The sequence below is a fragment of the Rhinoderma darwinii genome, chromosome 3, assembly GCF_050947455.1.
Source record: "Rhinoderma darwinii isolate aRhiDar2 chromosome 3, aRhiDar2.hap1, whole genome shotgun sequence".
Taxonomy (NCBI): Eukaryota; Metazoa; Chordata; class Amphibia; order Anura; family Rhinodermatidae; genus Rhinoderma; species Rhinoderma darwinii.
Window position 1 is genome coordinate 216,537,020 of NC_134689.1, and position 26,596 is coordinate 216,563,615.

Genomic DNA, 26,596 nt, shown 5'->3' on the forward strand with positions numbered 1-26,596 from the left:
AGTATTACTGTACAAGAGCCTGTAAACGTTGCATGATTATCTAAGGTTGCCCACTGAGCAGGAATTTAGTAAAAAATGTCCAGTCTAATATCGCCCTCTATTAAGTCCAGGACTAGGTTTACCCGATGGGATTCTTGGACCTAATATAAAAATGCTACAGTTATCAAACACTCCTTCCAACCTTCCAAGATCATATAGCTTCTGTCACAATTTGGAACATCAACTGTATTAAATGAATTAGATATTTACTAACTCACAAGAGTTTGTTTTTTTACTATCTATACATTTACTGTTAGTATGATTTTTATTAATATGTTTACAAGAAAAGGAAGCAAGACCAGGAGTCAGTTGCTTAGTTTCTAAAACCTTTAAACGCCAGCCATAGTTGCCTAAAAAAAATGGGTCTAATAAATCTCTCAATTTAAATAAATATAATGGCAGTCGGGGTATATGTCAATAATGGGGTACAACTAATTTGTCTTTATTGTATTCTTCACAAATATGCAGCATATTTACAAAAATGTGCTAATGTCTTACAATAATTTTCAAAAAAGCCTGTGGCCTGTCATACATAAATGTCATGAATATGGCGTAAATTTAATGTTGTAAATTAAAACTGGAGTTTGAGTACAGATGATTCGCGAATCGGTTTGTGGTTTACTGGCCATTAGTTATATTTTAAATCCATTATATTGAACAGATTCTCCCACTGTAGTCTATAAATTGGTAAATCTACACATTGTCCAAAACTGTTATTTATATTATTGTGGCCGCTAAGCCTAACTACATACAAATAAACATTATACATAGCACAATATAGTGATTCATATCGTCCATGTTTTAAGCACTGGCATATTTACCCCAATGTAGATGGATACAGGATCCCATATGTGTACTGCTATTTTCATCTATGTATCATTTTACATTGTTAATGAGACTCCATTTCTACGGGGATTATTTGCCATATAAAGTTATTGCTTACCTGAGCAATTTAATGCATAATGAGGTTTGTTGATTAAATCAAATTGCATTTACTTAATTAAATGAATATGAAATGTTTGTGAGAGTTGTCTTTACCCACTGTCCTTAATGCCCTTAATAATCCTCATGTTAAATATACCAATAGCTGTAGAGCTGGAGTAATGAAGACACAGCAGTTACTCGCTTACTAAATCTTGTTCTGACTACGATAAAATAAGATTACCCAGCTATTAAGTCATTTTGCCTTAAGACAAATGTAATACCATTGTAATTAATTAATATCTCAGGCATTCACTATGCATTCTTCTTGCTTGTCACACAGAAAAAAAATAATTTCATGTTGTTGTACAAGATGATTCTACAGATAAAGAGATTTTTATAAATCTTTTTTGGATGTCCGGACTAGTTTCAGTGTACTAAAGCCTTTAACAATGAGCCAAGCATTACTTGAGTGTGGAAAAATGTATCAAGATTGGCGATGATTGAGGGATAAAGAGCTTTTCAAATGAGATAAGAAAAAGATTTTTCAACGCTTTCCAAAACCTTGGCTGTACATCAAAGCTTTGTCTCAGGACATTCTTCTTCACTCACAGTAGCAAACCTATTCTGCGTAGTGTAATCGTTCACATATTTAACCTACAGATCTTGTGACTGAATACCATTACTACCACTATGATACAACTCTGGAACAACTTAAGAAATTTTGGAAGGTTACAAATACACTAGTTCTTTGAAAACTAAAACATTTCATGAGGGAGGTAAAAAGCAGCAGATGAATAAGATATTTTATCACACTCTTGCAAATCTTGCTAATATATCACCTTGTACAGTATTTGTAAATAATATTAAAGAGAGAAATTAACTATGTATGTTATAATAGTGCAAAGAAAACCAATGGGACATTGGAAAATAAGCAACGTTAAATTGTAAAGAAATCAAGAAACAAGGCCATAGGAATAGTGATCCCAGTCTGTCATTTAACTCTAATCTGCTTAGAGTTATTGCTGATGTCAGGCTTTACTGAGTATTTCCATCCAAAATGTAAATCATAAATTATAGTAATTACAGAATTGTACTGACCCGCAGAATAAAGTAAACATGTCATTTAAAATGCGCAGCGAACGCTGTTTACGAACCCTGAAAAACGATGCCAGAATTGCTGTTTTTTGGTTACTTCGCCTCCCAAAAAATATGATAAAAAGTGATCAAAAAGTCGCAAATAACCCAAAATGGTATCAATAAAAACTACAGCTTGTCCTGCAAAAAAAACAGCCCTCCCTCAGCTCCCTAGAGAGAAAAGTGAAAAAGCTATGGCTCTTAGATTATGGTGACCCAAATATATGAATTTTTTTTTAAATATTTTATTGCGTAAAAGTTGTAAAACATATAAAAAAATTATATACATTTGGTATAGACATAATCGTACTGACCCGCAGAATAAAGTTAACATGTATTTTAAACAGAATGGTGAACACCACATTAAAAAAAAAAAAAACCTATGCAGGAATTACTTTTTTTTTTATCACTTTGCCTCCCACAAAATGGAATAAAAAGTAATCAAAAAGTTGCATCTACCTCCAAAATTGTACCAATAAAAACAACAGCTCATCCCACAAAAAAACAGCACAACATATTTGCCAATGAAATGGCCTCAAATTCGCATAGTACTCTTTCACTCCTGAGCCCTATCGTATGTTCACGAAAAAGTATAGGGCCACATGTAGGTTGTTACCAAAACCGGGAAACACAGCATAATAATTAAAGAGCTGTCTTTTCATGGTGGCACAAGCTGGGCACAACATATTGGACACTGAAATAGCATATCGATTGAAAAATTGCCATTTTCACCCTGCAACATCCACTGCACACTAATTTCTGCAAAACACCTGTGGGGTTAACATGCTCACTACACCCTTAGGTAAATGCCTTCAGGGGTGTAGTTTCCAAAATGAGGTCACTTCTGTGGGTTTCTACTGTTTTGGTCCCACAGGGGCTTTGCAAATGTGACATGGTGCCCAGAAACCAATCCCGCAAAATCTGCACTCCAAAAGCCAAATGGCACTCCTTCCCTTCTGAGCCCTACCGTGTGTCCAAGCAGCAGTTTATGACCACATACAGATGTAGCCGTCCTTACCTTGACTTTTAACGCATTAAATACACAGTGGCAAGATCCTTTATCTTGACTTTTTCAATGACTTTTCAATGGCTTTTGTTGTGTGATATCACGCTGCAGCAGATGGCTACATCTGTATGGGGTATTGTTGTACTCAGATGAAATTGTGTTACAAATTTTGGGGTGCCTTTCTCCTTTGTTCCTTGTGGAAATATTTTTTTTTTTAGCTAAAACTACATCTTAGGGCCTGTTCACATCAGCGTTGGCTTTCCGTTCCGGGTTTCCGTCTGAGGTTTCCGTCGGGTGAACCCCGCAATGGAAAGTCAAACTGAAACCACAGCTTCCGTTTCCGTCACCATTGATATCAATGGTGATGGAAGCATTGCTAATGGTTTCCGTTCTTGACCATTCCGGCAGGATTCCGTTTTAACGACGGAATCAATAGCGGAGTCGACTGCACTATTGATTCCGTCGGAAAAACGGAAACCTGAATGATGACGAACGGAAACCATTAGCAATGTTTCCGTCACCATTGATACCAATAGTGACGGAAATGGAATCTGTGGTTTCAGTTTGACTTTCACCCAACAGAAGTCTCCGATGGAACCCCGGAACGGAAAGCGAATGGTAATGTGAACAGGCCCTTACTCATTTTTCGTTTTCACAGCTAAATTCTATTAAAATCTCTGAAACACCAGTGGGGTCAAAATGCTCACTACACCCCTAGATGAATTCCTCAAGGGATGTAGTTTCCCAACTATAGTCACTTTTGGGGGGATTCCACTGTACTGGTACCTTAGGGGCTTTGCAAATGCGACATGGTGCCAAGAAACCGAACTGAAATTTGCGGTCCAAAAACCTAATGTTGCACCTTCCCTTCTGAACGCTACCGTGTGCCCAAATAGCCGTTTATGACCACATATGGGGTATTTCCATACTCAGAAATTGCTTTACAAATGTTTGGGGGGACTTCTTGCCTTTATTCCTCGTGGAATTTTTTTTTTTTTTTAGCTAAAACAACATCTTATTGAAAGAATTTTTATTTTTTACAGCTAAATTCTAATAAAATCTATGAACATGTGGGAGCCCCTAAACCCCTGAATTAATTGCGGGTACAGTTTCCAAAATGGGGTATTTTTGGAATGAAAAGAAGCCCCAAATAATGGGCTTTTGAAATATTCTTGAAAATGTGAGACATTTTTGCTAAACTTATAAGCCCTGTAACGTCCTAGAAAAATAAAAGGATGTGTAAAAAAACATGGCAACATAAAGTACACATATGGGAAATATTAATTAGTAACTATTTTGTGTGGTATAACTATCTTGTATCCACCAAATTTTACCTCTAACACAAAGTACAATGTGTCACAAGAAAACAATCTCAGAATTACTTGGATAGGTAAAGTGTGAGAGAAAACGAAAAACACGGCGCCACATAGTGCAGGTTACCCAGGTGAGAATGGATAAATGAGAAGAGTGATGCTCACCTTGAAGCGATGCAAAATAAGCGATGGAAAGATAAGGTGCTGCTGCTGCCGGGACTCAGGGCCGGGTGATTCAAGATGAACGACCGCAATTGATATGCTGGTTGAGCTGGAAAAAAGAGTCTGCGAGGGCGCTGCTGCACACGGATGAGACCGAAGTAACAACTTCGGAATGATGATGATAAATGAATGATAGAATGATGATAATTGAATAAAATTTATTAGTAATATGACTACGCGTTTCAATGCCGTACCGGCATCTTCATCAGGTCATGAAAGAGAGCACAAAAATCACTGTTTAAATAGAATCTTAAAGTTGGAAAAAACCCGCCAATGTGAACGAGGGCAGGGCGTTCTAGTGACGTCAGAGTTCAAAGGTTAAAACATGACAAATAACAATGAACAACACATAATAAACATAATTGAAATGATAAAAATTGATAGATAAAATACATATACTAGGAACCGATATAAGAACAATGAAACTAGTGGCACAGAATAAATCGCAAGGGATGCAGAAATAGATGAGGGGCTGTCCGTGAAATAAACAGATAAAAATAGGTGCTGGTGTAAATGTAAGATATAAAACAATTACGAATATGCAGTATAAGAATATAAGAAAATATATATAATATATAAATGGTCAGCATACTGGCACAATAGTCAGGAATGTCAGAGAGGCAAATAAAAATTATCCTTACAAACTCTAAAGAACTGAATCGGCAAAAGCCGGTAAAACATAATTAATGGCTCAACGAAATTAGAAGACAGTGATGTCCTATGTATAAATTTAGAATGCAAAAACATAAATGTGAACATTGCTGAAAGAATGAGAGTAACATTAATGTATATGGAATTAGTGAACAAATAAATCTGGTATGGTATAATAATACACTATGAAGCCGATATTAAAGTCGGCAGCCGGTAAATGATAATAAGTAAAGAAAGAAATAATAAAGATGAAAAATGATGAAGAGCAATAAAATAAAAATAACAAATGTGTATAATAAGGGGGGGGGGGGAAAGGGGGGGTGAAAAAAACAAGAGAATAAATAATGAAATGTACGATTGGAAAGGACGGTAAGTGGTAATTAACAGTATGTACTATTAATAATAATGATGGCCAAGGACATAATTCATGAATATATTCAAAAGGAAACATGAATATGCATATAACAGACAAACCACTAATAATGTAAGAGAAACTTAAAATGAACGAAGATATGAAAATGAAACATTAATGATACGTAACACAAAGTTGCACAAAAAGTATTGAACCAACAATACGGGTCAGAAAACAGTAAAGCCATGATATAATATAATGTAATGTGATATAATGAAATGAAGCATAAATCAATTATTGAATAAAAATATATAAAAAAATATAAGAATATACTATATTAGTAATTGAGACATTTACTAATCCAGAGTGGACTCAGAGACATCATTGAGGCCATCAGGTTGGAGAGTTTTCATTTTAAAAATCCAGTAATTTTCACGTTGCTTGAGTTTGCTGAATCGATTGGTGATGTTGAGCGGAATTTGCTCTATAGGTGTAATGAGCAAACTACTAAACTGACTATTGTGTGTAGTGGAGAAGTGTCGAGAGACACTATGTTTTAAAAAACCAGTATTTATGTTGAATCTATGATTGTTAATCCTGGTCCGCAAACATTGCGTAGTACGGCCAATGTATTGGAGATGACATGGACATTCCAACAAATATATAACGAAAGAGCTTCCACAGTTCAGAAAGCTATTGATCTTAAAGGATTCATTAGTTGTTGTGGATGTGTAGGTGGAGGCCTTGTGAGTGATATTGGTGCAGCACATACATCGCTGTCGGCCACATTTGTAAGAGCCTAAAATTCTAGGAAGCAAAATGGAAACAGGTACCACGGGATTTTTCAATTTGCTGGGTGCTAAAATATTTTTAAGAGATTTTGATCGTCTATAGGTAATGGTAGGTCTATCAGGTAATTCAGTTTTTAAAAAAGGATCATTTCTCAAAATGTACCAATGTTTATCAAGGACCTCTCGGATTTTTTTGTTACCACTGTTAAAAGTTGTAATAAAATTATTACTAAATTTCTGTTTATTTTCAATTGCTCTATCTTGTTTAATGCACGAAGCTTGTGATAATAGAGAAGCTTTCTGACGTGCCCCTTTGATCAAACTCAACGGAAAATGCTTTTCCCTGAACCTTTTTTCCAATAGGTTACATTCCCCTGTAAAATCAGAGTCAGTTGTGCAATTTTTTCTCACTCTTCTAAACTGTCCGAAGGGAACATTTTTTATCCATGGGGGGTAGTGGGCACTGTTGAAATTTAAGTAGCTATTTACATCAACAGATTTGAAATGTGTCTTTGTTGTAAATTTGTTAATTCTGGTATCAAATGAAATGGTCAGGTCTAAAAAGTCAATAGACAGAGTGGAAAAAGTGTATGTGAAAGACAGTCCTAAGTTATTCAAATTTAAATGCTCAAATTTGGTTGGGCAATGAGACTGAAGCTTCATCCTTCATTGAGCATTTAAATTTGAATAACTTAGGACTGTCTTTCACATACACTTTTTCCACTCTGTCTATTGACTTTTTTTCTCCACTACACACAATAGTCAGTTTAGTAGTTTGCTCATTACACCTATAGAGCAAATTCCGCTCAACATCACCAATCGATTCAGCAAACTCAAGCAACGTGAAAATTACTGGATTTTTAAAATGAAAACTCTCCAACCTGATGGCCTCAATGATGTCTCTGAGTCCACTCTGGATTAGTAAATGTCTCAATTACTAATATAGTATATTCTTATATTTTTTTATATATTTTTATTCAATAATTGATTTATGCTTCATTTCATTATATCACATTACATTATATTATATCATGGCTTTACTGTTTTCTGACCCGTATTGTTGGTTCAATACTTTTTGTGCAACTTTGTGTTACGTATCATTAATGTTTCATTTTCATATCTTCGTTCATTTTAAGTTTCTCTTACATTATTAGTGGTTTGTCTGTTATATGCATATTCATGTTTCCTTTTGAATATATTCATGAATTATGTCCTTGGCCATCATTATTATTAATAGTACATACTGTTAATTACCACTTACCGTCCTTTCCAATCGTACATTTCATTATTTATTCTCTTGTTTTTTTCACCCCCCCCTTCCCCCCCCCCCCTTATTATACACATTTGTTATTTTTATTTTATTGCTCTTCATCATTTTTCATCTTTATTATTTCTTTCTTTACTTATTATCATTTACCGGCTGCCGACTTTAATATCGGCTTCATAGTGTATTATTATACCATACCAGATTTGTTTGTTCACTAATTCCATATACATTAATGTTACTCTCATTCTTTCAGCAATGTTCACATTTATGTTTTTGCATTCTAAATTTATACATAGGACATCACTGTCTTCTAATTTCGTTGAGCCATTAATTATGTTTTACCGGCTTTTGCCGATTCAGTTCTTTAGAGTTTGTAAGGATAATTTTTATTTGCCTCTCTGACATTCCTGACTATTGTGCCAGTATGCTGACCATTTATATATTATATATATTTTCTTATATTCTTATACTGCATATTCGTAATTGTTTTATATCTTACATTTACACCAGCACCTATTTTTATCTGTTTATTTCACGGACAGCCCCTCATCTATTTCTGCATCCCTTGCGATTTATTCTGTGCCACTAGTTTCATTGTTCTTATATCGGTTCCTAGTATATGTATTTTATCTATCAATTTTTATCATTTCAATTATGTTTATTATGTGTTGTTCATTGTTATTTGTCATGTTTTAACCTTTGAACTCTGACGTCACTAGAACGCCCTGCCCTCGTTCACATTGGCGGGTTTTTTCCAACTTTAAGATTCTATTTAAACAGTGATTTTTGTGCTCTCTTTCATGACCTGATGAAGATGCCGGTACGGCATTGAAACGCGTAGTCATATTACTAATAAATTTTATTCAATTATCATCATTCTATCATTCATTTATCATCATCATTCCGAAGTTGTTACTTCGGTCTCATCCGTGTGCAGCAGCGCCCTCGCAGACTCTTTTTTCCAGCTCAACCAGCATTGGATAGGTAAAAGCATTCCAAAGTTATTATCACATAACGTGACACAGATTTGAAAAATAAGGCTCTATCAGAAAGGTCAAAAGTGGCTGCAGCGGGAATGGGTTAAATATAACAAATTGCATGTGTCGTTAGATAAATTTGTTGCAATACATATCCTTCAAAAATGTCACAAAAAATGTAAGGGGGAGTTTTTGGCCAAGTTTTTTGACGCGGAAACCACGCCGCAAAACTTGCCAAAAAACGTCTGGAAATGCCTCCCATTGATTTCAATGGGAGGCGGAGGCGTTTTTTTTCTGCGAGCGGAAAAACCAGCTTGCGGGAAAAAGAAGAGACATGCCCTATCTTCGGGCATTTACGCCTCTGACCTCCCATTGACATCAATGGGAGGCAGAGAAAGCATATTTCGCTGCGTGTTATGCTCGCGGCGCTCAATGGCCTCGGGCGAAAAACGCAAAAATCGGAGTGCAGACAGAGGAAAATCTGCCTCAAAATTCCAAACTGAATTTTGAGGTAGATTTTCCTCCTGCAAAAAACTCAGTGTGAACCCAGCCTAAGGGTATGTGCAGACGAGGGCATTACGTCCGTAATTGACGGACGTATTTCGGCCGCAAGTGCCGGACCGAACACAGTGCAGGGAGCCGGGCTCCTAGCATCATACTTATGTACGACGCTAGGTGTCACTGCCTTTCTGTGGAACAACTGTCCCGTACTGAAAACATGATTACAGTACGGGACAGTAGTTCCACGGAGAGGCAGGGACTCCTAGCGTCGTACATAACTATGATGCTAGGAGCCCGGCTCCCTGCAGAGTGTTCGGTCCGGTACTTGCGGCCGAAATATGTCCGTCAATTACGGACGTAATGCCCTCGTGTGCACATACCCTAAGACTGACATAGAATTGCTACATGTGTGCCAAAGTGCAGGATTTTTAAAATATCCCAATCATTTAAGGCGATGCATAAATCTACCAAGGTGGTCATAAGGCAGCTAAAGCAAAAGGTGTAAAAATACGATAGGCTCTGCTAATTTCTACACTTTATGATAGTTAAGCAGCATTTTTATCCAGTTTTCATCTATTGTAAATAAATAGAGAATTAGAAAATGTCTCTGTCAAAGGGAGCCCAGACTAAAATACAGTTTTAAAATCTAATCCAATTTAGAAACATAGTTTGTTCACTTGCTCTAAAACCATATGAGGAACCGGTTTACCAGACTTCGCATTGTATCATAAAGCCATAATCTGTACTTGCGTACTGAATCTATTTCATCATCGTAACTCCTTGATCTGGGTAGAGATGGAACAGGATTTGGACAGGGGAATTTTTTGGTTACCTCCAGGCAATGACATAAACAAACTCAGTTTTTCCCTCTTTCTTTCTGCATTGTTAGATATATGGGATCGATTTGCCATACAATTGCACCTGGTCTCATCCTGGGCCCAATTACCACGCATATGGGTAACCCATATTTTGTGGCTGTGGAAAGGGGCTCTTCCTTTCCATCCTTGCCGAACATTCCAATACTATGTATAAGGGACGTGTTGTTCACTACGGGGGTACACACTCCAGGAGACATCTTGGGGAACTCTAATACGTCTACTGGAAATTGGCTAAAATACCATCAGCTTAGGAGTTATGTGAACTCCCTGGCACCTTTATCTAAACATACGGCCCAACTTGCAGACTTTGAAAAGCTATGCTTTTCCTCTGTTGCACCCTCACATTTGATCGCTCTGGTCTATGGTATGCTGATATTGAGTGAAGCAGAGGACTCTGCCCCTAAGCTTATCTGGGCAAGGGAACAGAAGCTAGGTAGTTTCTCGGAGGAACAATGGAGCAAATATTTTCTTTTAGAACATAAGAGTTCGGTCTCCTGTAGATTACAGGAACTCCACCATAAAATCCTATCTCAATGGTATAGAACCCGGGTTAACCTACGCAAAATGTATCACCAAGTTTACCATCTCTGTTAGTGGTGTGGTACAGCTGTTGGTACAATGTTACATATCTGGTGGGAATGTCCTGCCATAGCTTTGCTGCGGCATGAGGTGACCACCTTGTATAATGCTCTATGTTAGATGTCCATACAGATCTCTTCAGAAATAGCACTCTTGTACATGTTTCCTGGCTACGTTCCTAAGCTCATAAAGGGACTCCTCTGCCACTTTATCTTAGCTGCACATCAGCTTATTCCTAGACTGTGTAAATCCACTACTCCTCCATCCAAATTGACGTGAATGGGAGCATTGAACTCCCTGATGTGCACGGAGGAGACTAATGCAAATTAAGACAACACATATGCTGCTTTTTGTGCTGTATGGTCGATCTGGTCACAATTTCGATCCTCTCTGGATCTTGATAACTAGTTATCCAACGGTGTGTGCCCCTCGTGATTGAAATTGGTATCTATGTCTGATGTCAGATAAATGACAGGTATCTCCCTCTTCCCATTCTTTCACATTCTCCCTTTCCACCCTTTTACTTTCCCCTTTCTTTTTATTTATTTTTCTATTTTTTCTTTTCTATTTAGTTTGTTGTTTTTTCATATACAATACTTGTGTATCTTCTCTGTTAGTTTTGCCATTAATATAAAATATGTCCTGTAACTTGTAATCTGCCTTAGTACTGATGATATGTATGTACTTCACTTGAGGTTATGGCCTAGTGCTCTAATTGTCCTGGATTGGCTATTTTATTCTTTCCTATGTTGTTTGTATTGAACAGTTGTTTATGTGTTTCACTGGATGAATACCAATGGGAATTTTTTGGTTAGAACCTAACCTTTAATGTGAGATTTATTTCTTTTTTTAAAGCAATTTCAGATAGTGATACAATTGTATCCATAAGGTTCGTTCACTAGCGCTTGCGCACTTTACATTGACATATGTAATAAGTTCAGACAGGACAAGGATGAGATTTAAATGGTTAATACCATCACACTCTAGTATTTATAATTTATTTTAGCATTTTCCTGGTTTTTATTTATTTTTATATTTTTATATTTTTTTATAGTTATTCAAAAAAAATTATGTTTAAATATTTTTGTTCCAAGTTGGGACCGGTACCCTCCTTGTCACAAGGTGTGTGCCAGGAACTGAAGCAACATGAGCAGCTGCTCTAGGAGTTCCTCTTTCCTCTATATGAATCTCTTGTATTTCAGCTACTGCTGCTATAGAGATGTCTGTGCAGCTCTCTTATTAGCAGATCAGCTGCTTTATCAAGCCCAGTGTGTGCCAGTAGCTGATACAGCTTCAGCTGCTGCTGCTGTGGATTCCACTGTGAGGATCTCGTGTTTAGCAACACACTAATCCTGCCTATCTGTAGTTATCTAGCCCTACGCGTTTCCTTACTCATAAGTAACTCTGCAGTAATTCATCAGGGGCTCACAGAGTTAATAGATTAGACCTTCTGGCATTCCAGAGGTCTGTGTAGACAATGCACTGATTCTATGATCAAACGTGGACATAGTTGCTAGCCACTGTCAGTGGCAAAGTGTTCTGTCTTTTAAAGACCGAGTACCCTCCTCCTCATGAGCTCACTGTTATCTTCAGCCAATGATCTGGCATCACGTCTTTGCTAGAATCCCGCCCCGATTTTTGGGGGTGTGGCTGTGCTGGCCAATCAATGGTCTGCACCCTTGCAGCCTCCCTTGATGTCATGAGGGGGCGTGGTCCGAGTACCAGAGTCAGCCCTGTTGGAAATGGGCATGCCCTGTCTCTCCATACTAAACTGCAAGATTGTGCTGTACAGACTGTTCCTCCACGTTAGAGCAGAGGGACAGCACCAGGATTCACTATATACATAGTGAGTGATGCCAGACCTGTCTGAATCTGTCTGTCCAATGCATATGTTATAACAGTATGGGGTAATATACAGGTGTGTCAGGCTATCAGCACATATAGTAGATGGCATATTCCAATGCCCTGGGGGTGTGTGTAGTATATATTTAAGGGAGTGATATACAGTGATATATCAGCACATCCCTTTTCTAGCTATGTTAGATGTAGATGTAAGATCATGCTATTAATAGCGCATAGTCCCCTATTTGATCTGTATTATGATGCAGATATCAGTCATATTATTAGTGGTACATCCCTCGTGTTTTGATGCTGATATCGGATTATATTATTAGTAGCACATAATCCCTTATCTTTTTGTATTAAAGGTGGACATGGAATTATATGTCATGTATTATGCTGAAATTTAGATGAAGCTTACATATGACATATAGTCATTGATTCCATATGGATGTAGTGTTTTCAAACGATAAATCCATCTACATTCCTTCTGTAAAAGTAACCTGTCTAGGTTACCTCCTCTGATAGAGGGTCTGATCACTTCTATGACTTTGAATGTAATTTCATCTTGTTTATCTGTATGTTTTTCTCTCATATGTCTTGCTAAGCAAGTATCATCTTTCCTACGTATGTTGCCGATGTGGTCCAAGATTCTCCTCCGAAATTCCCGAATTGTTTTGCCTATATAGTTTTGCTCACAGGCACAGGTAGCCATGTAAATGACCCCCTTAGTTCTACAATTGGCAAATTCCCTATTTTCATAGATTTTTCCCGTCGCTGCACTGGTGAATGTGCTACTTTTAGCGATATATCTGCACGCCTTGCAGGCGCCGCATTTAAAGGTGCCTAATGGTCTATTAGGGAGCCATGTCGATTGGGAGGGAGGTTCATTGAAATGACTATGGACCAAACGGTCTTGAAGATTTTTTCCCCTCCTGAAAGTAATCAGTGGATGGGAATGTACTACTTTATTTAGATCTTGATCGGCCATTAGGATCCCCCAATATTTACATAGGATGTTTTTGACCTCCCTATGTCTGTGGTCAAAAGTACCTACTAGTCTAATTGGCGGGAGTGTCTCCACCTCTTTTGATTTGGGGACCAGTAAGCTTGTTCTGTTCACAGATAATGCATGATGATAAGCATCCCTCAATGTCCTATCTGGGTATCCTCTACTCCCAAATCTTTTACGGAGTTGTTGGGATTTCTCCATGAAGTCCCCCAGGTTGGAACAGTTTCGCCTGAGTCTTAAATACTGTCCTTTGGGGATCCCCCTTTTGAGAGGTACTGGGTGATGGCTATCCCATGCGAGTAGGTTATTAGTGGCCGTAGGTTTACGGAACAGGCTCGTGGTCAAGTTTCCCGTTGTGTTCTTAGTCACTGTAATGTCCAGAAAGTTGATTGACGTTTCCCCTATCTCTGATGTGAAATATAGGCCTAAGTCGTTCACATTCAGGTCGTCAACAAAATGATTAAAACGGTCGATAGAGTCATCCCATAGTATCAGCACGTCATCTATAAATCTTGCCCACAGAATGATGGACGAGGTATATGATGCCATGTTCTCTGCAAAGACCACCAAATCAAAAGAGGTGGAGACACTCCCGCCAATTAGACTAGTAGGTACTTTTGACCACAGACATAGGGAGGTCAAAAACATCCTATGTAAATATTGGGGGATCCTAATGGCCGATCAAGATCTAAATAAAGTAGTACATTCCCATCCACTGATTACTTTCAGGAGGGGAAAAAATCTTCAAGACCGTTTGGTCCATAGTCATTTCAATGAACCTCCCTCCCAATCGACATGGCTCCCTAATAGACCATTAGGCACCTTTAAATGCGGCGCCTGCAAGGCGTGCAGATATATCGCTAAAAGTAGCACATTCACCAGTGCAGCGACGGGAAAAATCTATGAAAATAGGGAATTTGCCAATTGTAGAACTAAGGGGGTCATTTACATGGCTACCTGTGCCTGTGAGCAAAACTATATAGGCAAAACAATTCGGGAATTTCGGAGGAGAATCTTGGACCACATCGGCAACATACGTAGGAAAGATGATACTTGCTTAGCAAGACATATGAGAGAAAAACATACAGATAAACAAGATGAAATTACATTCAAAGTCATAGAAGTGATCAGACCCTCTATCAGAGGAGGTAACCTAGACAGGTTACTTTTACAGAAGGAATGTAGATGGATTTATCGTTTGAAAACACTACATCCATATGGAATCAATGACTATATGTCATATGTAAGCTTCATCTAAATTTCAGCATAATACATGACATATAATTCCATGTCCACCTTTAATACAAAAAGATAAGGGATTATGTGCTACTAATAATATAATCCGATATCAGCATCAAAACACGAGGGATGTACCACTAATAATATGACTGATATCTGCATCATAATACAGATCAAATAGGGGACTATGCGCTATTAATAGCATGATCTTACATCTACATCTAACATAGCTAGAAAAGGGATGTGCTGATATATCACTGTATATCACTCCCTTAAATATATACTACACACACCCCCAGGGCATTGGAATATGCCATCTACTATATGTGCTGATAGCCTGACACACCTGTATATTACCCCATACTGTTATAACATATGCATTGGACAGACAGATTCAGACAGGTCTGGCATCACTCACTATGTATATAGTGAATCCTGGTGCTGTCCCTCTGCTCTAACGTGGAGGAACAGTCTGTACAGCACAATCCTGCAGTTTAGTATGGAGAGACAGGGCATGCCCATTTCCAACAGGGCTGACTCTGGTACTCGGACCACGCCCCCTCATGACATCAAGGGAGGCTGCAAGGGTGCAGACCATTGATTGGCCAGCACAGCCACACCCCCAAAAATCGGGGCGGGATTCTAGCAAAGACGTGATGCCAGATCATTGGCTGAAGATAACAGTGAGCTCATGAGGAGGAGGGTACTCGGTCTTTAAAAGACAGAACACTTTGCCACTGACAGTGGCTAGCAACTATGTCCACGTTTGATCATAGAATCAGTGCATTGTCTACACAGACCTCTGGAATGCCAGAAGGTCTAATCTATTAACTCTGTGAGCCCCTGATGAATTACTGCAGAGTTACTTATGAGTAAGGAAACGCGTAGGGCTAGATAACTACAGATAGGCAGGATTAGTGTGTTGCTAAACACGAGATCCTCACAGTGGAATCCACAGCAGCAGCAGCTGAAGCTGTATCAGCTACTGGCACACACTGGGCTTGATAAAGCAGCTGATCTGCTAATAAGAGAGCTGCACAGACATCTCTATAGCAGCAGTAGCTGAAATACAAGAGATTCATATAGAGGAACTCCTAGAGCAGCTGCTCATGTTGCTTCAGTTCCTGGCACACACCTTGTGACAAGGAGGGTACCGGTCCCAACTTGGAACAAAAATATTTAAACATAAAATTTTTTTTGAATAACTATAAAAAAATATAAAAATATAAAAATAAATAAAAACCAGGAAAATGCTAAAATAAATTATAAATACTAGAGTGTGATGGTATTAACCATTTAAATCTCATCCTTGTCCTGTCTGAACTTATTACATATGTCAATGTAAAGTGCGCAAGCGCTAGTGAACGAACCTTATGGATACAATTGTATCACTATCTGAAATTGCTTTAAAAAAAAAAAAATAAATAAATAAATCTCACATTAAAGGTTAGGTTCTAACCAAAAAATTCCCATTGGTATTCATCCAGTGAAACACATATATTACTCAAGGGAAAAACCACGTATAGTTACTATTGCACAGTGAATAATTGAACAGTTGTTTAATACAAATATTTAGAACCATAAAATCTAATCCAAATTAACTTTTTTTTTTTTTGACCAGGAACAATAGCGCACTATGCTGCAAAATAAATTAAAACTGATGACACAATTAATATTTTGTCATCAATGTAATTTATATTGAAATAACATGAATCTGTCAGAAATAAGTTCCTCTATTTATGTTATTATTTGTGTTTGACAAAATATAATAAGGAATCTTATAGAAAGCAGTATTGGACAACACAATAGGCGTCCCTGGAATATGTACAAATATAATAGTGATATTGTAATGACGGGGGTGGGGAGACAGACAAGTGAGCCCTAATCTACCCACCACTCAGTCCCTGCCTACTTGCAATGACCCGCCCTAGGCGACGGGGTACAACTGGGCGACGGTCCCTACGCTCAATAAGTGCACGACAGACAAACAGACAAGGGTACACAGAGCTAGGGGGAGAAAGGGGAAGTTGCCCACGGCAAAACCGTGAGCAACAAGAGAAGTGAACAAGCCGAGTCAAACCAGGAGAGTACGAGGTGCCAAACGCAGACCAGAAGAGTAGTAAACAAGCCGAGTCAAACCAGGAGTGTACGAGGTAACAAACGCAGAGCAGGAGAGTAGTCAGCAAGCCGGGGTCAATATGAAGCAAGGACAATGGTACAAGAAGCTGCAGCAGGGCCAGGAAACCAAACGAGAAGAATCACAAGCAAAGGAGGAACAGGAAAGGCAGGTATAAATAGACAGAGGGCGGGAGCTAGCTCCGTCTGGCCAGGCTGTGATAGGTTCTCCCACCCCTAAGCCTGCCACCCTGAGTGGTGGAAGATGGAGTCAGTCTCACAGACATAGAAGCAGGTGCAGACTGATTATCTATGGGCGTTAACACCGAAGCTGTGCCTGGCAGATCCTTTACAGATATGTAGAGCAACTATATATTATATGGTTTTAATATTAATGTGTTTTTCCAGAATTTTACGTTAATAGCCTTTGTGTGGGAGTCCTACAAATGATCATCAGAAAAAAAAATGCAGCAGCATTCACTGCCCCTTCACTGCAGTATCTGACACAGCAATATCAATATGCGTATGGCTGTATCTGGTACTGCAGATCAACCCTATTTACTTTAAAGAGGATGTCCACTTTGGACAATCCTTACTTCTTAGAAGGGTCCCTTGACAATAAACTGATCATAAAGTGTCCCCATACTGGGGCCCCCAGGGTTCAGCTATAATCTGTGGGGATACCTGGCATGTGTTCAATCTCTCTGCAGCACTACCACAGGGGAAATGAAGCATTACATAGTGCCCATTCAAATCTATGGGTTGTCTGTGTAGTACAGGATAGGACAGGTCCTCAAGAGCAAGAGCTGCTCTTTGCAGCAAATTTCAATTCTGGCCAAGAGATGAGGATCCTGAACAAAGACTGTTATATACTAATGTTAAAAAATTCTGACATGCGGTTGATGGGATTGTTTCAGAATGCCCAGTTTTAAAGAATGCTTTTTAACCTATTGCCGCAAAATCACGTACATGCATGGCATAGAATCCAGCCATTAGCGTATTCCGCCGTGCATGTACGTGAAGGAAATTGTACGGGCACAGAAGCCGTGCCTGCATAATCGTCGCGGGAGCCCGGCTGTGACTGACAGAGAAACCTCCAATCCTGTCCATTTAACACCTTAAATGCCGCGGCCAATAGCGACCGCGACATTTAAGTTGTTTGACAGAGGGAGGGAGCTCCCTCTGTCACCGATCGGCGGCCCTCGAATGCAATCGCCGACCGCCGATGGGCCTCCCCTGGCTGTATGCCTATTAGGCCGTGCCAGATGCATGGCCTAATAAATTGCCTGTCAATTTTACACTGACAGGCAAAAATGCTTTGGCATACTAAGTATACCAAAGCATTATATAAGCGATCAGAAGATCGCAAAGTAATGTCCCCTATGGGGCTAATAAAAAAAATTAAACCAGTTAAATAAAATAAAAAAATTACAGTAAAAATGTAAATAAAACCACTTTTTTCCATAAAAAAGTGGTTTTATTTACTAGAAGTGCAAAAAAACACAAAGCACACACATATATGGTATTTCCGCCATCATAACGACCTGAGTAATAAAGTTAACTCATTAATTGAACTGTCGGCTGAACGCAGTACAAAAAAACACACAAAAACTACAGCAAAACTTATTTTTTTTCCCATTCCCCTCCACCAAAAAATTCAATAAAAGTTAATCAAGAAGTCCCATGTTCCCCAAAATGATACCAATGAAAACTACATCTCGTTCCACAAAAAAAAGTCCTCATATGGCGACATCGACATACAAAATAAAAAGTTACGGCTCTTGAAAAGCGGCGATGCAAAAACAAATAATTTTTCGTTAAAAGTGTTTTCATTTTGCAAAAGTAGTAAAACATAAAAAAATTAAACATATTTGGTATCTCCATAATCGTTCTGACCCATAGAATAAAGTTAACATGTTATTTATACCGCATAGTAAACGGCGTAAATTTAAAACGCGAAAAACAATGCAGGAATAGCTGTTTTTTTTTCAATTGCTTGCCTAAAAAATGAATAAAAGATAAGCAATATAATATATACACTCAAAAATTATGCAATTGAAAAATACAACTTGTCTCGCAAAAAACAAGCCCTCATATGGCTATATTGACATAAGAATAATAAAGTTATGACTCTTGGAAGGTGGGGAGGAAAAAATGAAAAAGAATGCTTGGTCACCAGATTATAAATGCCCTATCTCCTACATAATCTGATCGCGCTGTAATGTAGATAACAACCGTGGTTTTTATTTTGAAAAACAATCATTTTTTAGCAGTTATGAGCAATTTTAGATTTATGCTAATTCGTTTCTTAATGACCAACCCAGCTTCATTCACTGCACAATCACACTGTAATAATGGGCTGGAACAATGAGAAGTGTATGACGCTGATTGGTCACTGATTGGTCAGCGTCAAACACTTCTCTTTACAACGCCCAGTTGGTCAAAAGTAAAAACACGCCCAGTTGTCTATTAAGAAACTAATTAGCATAAATCTAAAATTGCTCATAACTTGCTAAAAAATGATAGTTTTTCAAAATAAAAACCACTGTTGTTATCTACATTACAGCGCTGATCACATTATGTAGGAGATAGGGCACTTATAATCTGGTGACAGAGCCTCAAGGCCCGAAATAGATCTGGTCCTTAAGGGGTTAAGGAAGTATGGAAACAAAGCAAATGGCATTTAAATATTCTAGATGTCAAAATGAAAATGAAAATTTTATTATTGTATATTCAGAACATTAACTATTTTCATAACCTTTCAAACAGGAGTGGTTTGTGTTTGGCATATTTGAGAGGGTGAATTACAATAATCCTAAAACAAAATACTTTTGTTAATTTCTTTAGAAAACAGTTTTTTATTAATGCTAATGGATGAACGGTAGGGTTGAAATTAAATTACAATTATTATAAATATGCAAACTGGCCTTTAAAGCGGAACATGCTGTATCAAGTAAATCTGCTGGGATCGTGGATCAAATTCTAAAGAAATCTATTATGAGAACAGTAATAAAAACAATACAGCAGACTTATACATAGAGAATTCTTATGTTCATTGTATTCATGAGCTAAGCGCCTCCCCTGCCTCTGCTGTCCCTTAATGCTTAGTAACAACTATCCTAGATTAAGCATTTATTAGCAAGTTTGTCATCACTCAAGAGGGCGATGGAAGGTGGGAGAGGGGCAAGGCAGGGCTCTGGTCATGAATACAGCATTCTTATAATCTGGCTATGCTAATTAGTCTGCTGGGGTTAGCAAAATATGGATAGTACACAGTTTCTTAGAGGTCTTCATTTAGACTCCGCTTTCAAATAAAAATAAATAAAATTGCTGACAAGGGCTAATGGTCCAACAGAGTGCTTGCGCCCCTATTTACAGATCTCTTTGGCATGTCAGTAGTTTTATGAAACAGTTACCCTATAAACATATCTGTATTCACTTGCTATATGGCTTCTATACAGATTAATAGGATGTTCAGTGTATTGCTAATATGGTATTTGTCTACTACGAACCATATTGCGGCAAAGTTCCATGTTAGATTCAATATCGTGGTCCAAATTTACCCCTACAAGCACTGAAAAAGGAAAATTCCTATATACAGCATCTGATAAAAATAATCATACCACCAGCTTTTTATAGTGTGATACTGTATGCATGGTTAAAGAGGCTCTGTCACCAGATTTTGCAACCCCTATCTGCTATTGCAGCAGATAGGCGCTGCAATGTAGATTACAGTAACGTTTTTATTTTTTAAAAACTAGCATTTTTGGCCAAGTTATGACCATTTTCGTATTTATGCAAATGAGGCTTGCAAAAGTACAACTGGGCGTGTTGAAAAGTAAAAGTACAACTGGGCGTGTATTATGTGCGTACATCGGGGCGTGTTTACTTCTTTTACTAGCTGGGCGTTGTGTATAGAAGTATCATCCACTTCTCTTCACAACGCCCAGCTTCTGGCAGTGCAGCACTGACGTCACTCACAGGTCCTGCATCGTGTCGGCACCAGAGGCTTCAGATGATTCTGCAGCAGCATCGGCGTTTGCAGGTAAGTCTATGTAGCTACTTACCTGCAAATGCTGATGCTGCTGCAGAATCAAGTGTAGCCTCTGGTGCCGACACGATGCAGGACCTGTGAGTGACGTCACAGTGCTGCACTGCCAGAAGCTGGGCGTTGTGAAGAGAAGTGGATGACACTTCTCTTCAGAAAGCCCAGCTAGTAATAGTAGTAAACACGCCCCGATGTACGCACATAATACACGCCCAGTTGTACTTTTACTTTTCAACACGCCCAGTTGGACTTTTGCAAGCCTCATTTGCATAAATACGAAAATGGTCATAACTTGGCCAAAAATGCTCGTTTTTTAAAAATAAAAACGTTACTGTAATCTACATTGCAGCGCCGATCACATGCAATAGCAGATAGGGGTTGCAAAATCTGGTGACAGAGCCTCTTTAACATTGAAATCCATTAACATCGTATTTGAGATCTTAAATATGTTTGTGTACATGAGGCCTTAGGTTCTGTTTACAATTAGTTTTTATTTACATTTGGCGTATGCAAACATAGGGCCCTATAAAACGGACATATGCCAGATCAGTGTCCTTTTGGCAGATATCAGGCCTTTGTGCATTGCAATATATTTTTTTTACTGTAAAGGAAAGCTTAGTCTGCTGTACTTTCCTATACAGAGGCGTACAATTTTAAAAAAGTATACCGTGCAGTACTGTATACATTTCTTTACAATGGAATCTTATTGGCGACATATCATATACAGTGCCATATATTGCAGCATTCTGTTGGAGGTATCTGTCAGGAAAACTTCCTGATGTATACCTCCGGCAGAAAGTAAAGTGTGGATACATGCTGCTTGATTTTAGTGTCAAACCCGTACCTCCCAACCGTCCCGGATTTAGCAGGACAGTCCCGGATTCTGGGCAGTGGCCCGCTGTCCCGGGAGGCCAGGGGTATGTCCAGCTGTCAACTGTATCTGCTTCCTCAGGACGCAGATACAGTTGAACCCAATTCTGAAGCAAGGAACCATCAACTCCCCACTTCAGAATTAGTTCACAGCGGAGGAGCAGCGGGAGCTCCTCCGCTCGCCGAGGACAGTGACGTCAGTGGCTAATCCTTGAGCGGAATCCCTGTTGCAAATAATCTGGCAGGGGATTTCGCTCCTAGGGGAAACCCCTGAGGTCACTGTCCATATATGGACATTGACGTCAGCAGCTCCTTTAGAAGCGGAATCCCCGGCCTATGCTCTGGCTGGGCATTCCGCTTCTAGAGGGAGTCTCAATAGCGCTATTTACAGGGGGTGCTGCTATCTTCTACGGGGGGTGGCACTATCTACATGAACACGGTGGCACTATATACGGGCACTATCTACATTGGACACTGTGGTGCTAGCTACATGGGCGCTATCTACATGGGCACTGTGTCACTATCTACAAGGACACTGGCCCTAGGGACAGCTAAGGGGCATTATACTGTATAAGGGCAGCTCAGGGGCATTATACTGTATGGGGCAGCTATGGGGGCATAATGCTGTATGGGGGAAGCTTTAGGGGCATTAAGCTGTTTGGGGGCAGCTATGGGAGCATTATACTGTATGGGGGCATCTGTGTGGGCATTATACTGTATTGGGGTATTATGTTGTATGAGGCAGCTATGGGGGCATCATGCTGCATGGGGCAGCTATGAGGCATTATGCTGTATGGGAGAATTTGTTTGGGCATTATACTGCATGAGGACATCTGTATGGGTATTATACTGCATGGGAGAATCTGTGTGGGCATTATACTGTATGGGGGCATCTGTGTGGGCATTATACTGTATTGGGGCATCTGTGTTTGCTTTATACTGAATGGGTGCATATATGGGGCAGTATACTGTTAAGTGGCAGCTGTGGGTGCATTTTACTGTATGGTGGCAGCAATTGGGGCATTATAATGTGTGGGGGCAGCTAATTGGTATTATACTGTGTGGGAGGCCCTATGGGGGCATGATACTGTGTGGGCTGAACAGGGTGTGTATGGGCGGGGATTAGATGGGATTAGAGGTATGACTTAAAAGAAAAAATTTGACACGCAGAACGTGCCACATCGGTTGTCCCCCTTTGTGATGCTTGAAAGTTGGGAGGTATGGTCAAACAAAATCAGGAGGTACATAAACAGCATTTCCTTAAAACATTTCTATTAATAGAATATTGCTTTACTATCTCACTTAAAAACGGGGAGTGATAGGGACAGCTATAAGGAACTCAAATCCTTCATATCTTTTATTGTAGCCTACCAACAGACCGGACTGTTTTAAGCATGTTTCTGTTTATAGTAAGTGTCTATCACTTCATAAATTGCTCTATTTACAGTGGTCTGTATTCTGCTGAGAGCTTCTAAGTGAAGGGAAATGTTCAAACATGGCAGATTTATTGCAGAAATGTATGTGACTGTCCTATTCATCTGAACGGGGCATGCAGAAATCCATGCACATGTTGCAGAAACAACCAGATTATGAGGCATGGAACGTATTTTCAGTCTCAGAAATTTTTGTAACAAATCTGAACATACCCTAACAGTAGGAATTTCAATTCCCTGTAATTGTATTGCCTTCGTATGTGAACATTTCCACTTGTAAAAGATAATATCAGTTCAGATATACATTTACCTTGTGTACTGGTGTATGCAGGGCCGCCATCAGGAATTTCAGGGCCCCCTACAGCTAAATTTTCTGGGCCCCCCTACCGTGGCACCGCCTGTTAATGGTACTCCGTCCAGCACTATATCATGCTACCCAGGGCCGCCATCAGGGGGGGTATTATGGGTACTGATGTGAGAGGCCCGGCAAACCTAATTGAAAGGGGGGCCCGGCAACTGCCGCGACTTGACTTTGGTAGAAAAAAAACAGGCCCCTGCAATTGCGCCCGTTTTTTTCACCAAAAGAATGTCATGAGCTGCGGGCCCCCCTTTCAATTAGGTTTGGCCGGGCCTCTGACATCAGTACCCATAATACCCCCCCTGATGGCGGCCCTGGGTAGCATGGGGGTCGTCATGGGGGCCGTCAAACACTGCCGCCCGTGCGACCGATCGCGCGCTCCCGCAAACTCCCGCGCATTTGCACCCGCGACCGCCTGGAACCGAGCACCGAATTTTGAGGCAGATTTTGACCTGCCCACACTATCTTGCCGCGTTTTTTGCCTGCGGCGATTGAGGACAGCAGACAAAAAACGCAGGGAAAAATGCATGTTCTGCCTCCCATTGATTTTGATGGGAGGTCAGAGGCGGAACCGCGGCAAGAAAGGGCGTGCTGCTTTTTCTTTTTTCCGCGACTTACTTCCATTGATTTAAGATTAAATCAATGGGAGGCGGTTTTGGAAGTCCTTTGGTGCTGATTCTGACGCAGTGTCCGAGTCAATATCAAGGCCCAAAAACTCTGTGAACTGGGCCTTATTGTTAGGGCTTATTCAGACGAACGTGTAATACATCCGTGCAACGTGCGTGATTTTCACGCGCCTCGCACGGACCTATGTTACTCTATGGGGCAGTGCACACTGTCAGTGATTTTCACGCAGCGTGTGTCCGCTGCGTAAAACTCACGACATGTCCTATATTTGTGCATTGTTTGCGCATCACGCACCCATTGAAGTCAATGGGTGCGTGAAAATCACGCCCAGCACTTCCGCAGCAGTATAAACTATGAATGAAAACAGAAAAGCACCACGTGTTACAAACATACAAACAGAGTGTCATAATGATGGCGGCTGCGCGAAAATCACGCAGCCGCGCATCATACGCTGCTGCCACACGGAGCTGTTATGGACCTTTTGCATGCGCAAAACGCCACGTTTTTGCGCACGCAAAAAGCACACGCTCGTGTAAATCCGGCCTTAGGGTAGGGACACACTAGGCATGAACGCTGCAGATTTTATGCAACACATTTTATTGTGGAAAATCCACAGCGTATTACAGTCGCAGCAGAGTGGATGAGATTTAAACAAATCTCATCCACACGCTGCAAAAATAATGGAACTGCAGTGTGACTTTTTAAGCCGCAGCATGTCAATTTATTCTGTGGAATCGCTGCTCCTCTGTTGCGGAAATGCTGCGGTTCTGCCGCAAAAATCACACGTGAGAAAAAAAAAACTTACCCCGGCCGTAGTCCTGGTGACGCGATCCTCTATTCTTAGTGCAGCCCCGCCTCCTGTCATGACGTTTCATCCCATGTGACTGCTGCAGCGGTCACATGGTCTACAGCGTCATCCCAGGAGGCGGGGCTACATTCAGAAGAGAGAGATGCGTCACCTAAACTACGGCTGGGGCAAGTCTAAACTTTTTTTCCCTGCAGGATTCCCGCAGCGGACGTGCCTCACGAAACCCGCACCACTATTTGGTGCGGTTTTGCTGTCGGAATTCCCTGCGGCTACCGGGGCGGATAAGCTGTGTAGTTTTATTCAGCATATCCGCCTAGTGTGTCCCTACCCTTATGATGTCGCTCCTGGAACTGCTGCCGGTCTCTAAATAGGCAGTTGGTCCAGTAGAATTTGGAAATATTTTTTTTTGTGAACCAGCTTAAAAAAATACAAAACTTTTGTGTTAGGGCCTGTTCACATCACCGTTCGCTTCCGCTCCGGGGTTCCGTCTGAGGTTTCTGTCGGGTGAACCCCGCAACGGAAAGTGAAAGTGACAGCACAGCTTCCGTTTCCGTCACCATTAGCGCAGTCGACTACGCTATTGATTCCGTCCGAAAACCTGCCGGAACGGTGACGAACGGAAACCATTAGCGATGTTTCCGTCACCATTGAGATCAATGGTGACTGAAACGGAAGCTGTGCTGTCACTTTCACTTTCCGTTGCGGGGTTCACCCGACAGAAACCTCAGACGGAACCCCGGAGCGGAAGCGAACGGTGATGTGAACAGGCCCTAACACAAAAGTTTTGTATTTTTTTAAGCTGGTTCACAATAAAAAATAATTCCAAATTCTACTGGACCAATTGCCTATTTAGAGACCGGCAGCAGCTCCAGGAGCGACATCATAAGGAACACACTAGGCGGATATGCTGACTAAAACTACACAGCTTATCCGCCCCGGTAGCCGCAGGGAATTCTGCCAGCAAAACCGCACCAAATAGTGGCGCAGGTTTTGTGAGGCATGTCCGCTGCGGGAATCCTGTAGGGAAAAAAAAGTTTAGACTTACCTCGGCCGTAGTTTAGGTGACGCATCTCTCTCTTCTGAACATAGCCCCGCCTCCTGGGATGACGCTGTAGACCATGTGACTGCTGCAGCAGTCACATGGTATGAAACGTCATGACAGGAGGCGGGGCTGCGCTAAGAATAGAGGATCGCGTCACCAGGACTACGGCCGGGGTAAGTCTAAACTTTTTTATAAATGTAAAAAAAGTACCTTTTTTTTCTCATGTGTGATTTTTGCGGCAGAAACGCAGCATTTCCACAACAGAGGAGCAGCGATTCCACAGAATAAATTGACATGCTGCGGCTTAAAAAGTCACACTGCAGGTCCATTATTTTTGCAGCGTGTGGATGAGATTTGTTTAAATCTCATCCACTCTGCTGCGACTGTAATACGCTGCGGATTTTCCACAATAAAATGTGTTGCATAAAATCCGCAGCGTTCATGCCTAGTGTGTTCCTACCCTAAGGCCGGATTTACACAAGCGTGTGCTTTTTGCGTGCGCAAAAACGTGGCGTTTTGCGCATGCAAAAGGTCCATAACAGCTCCGTGTGTCAGCAGCGTATGATGCGTG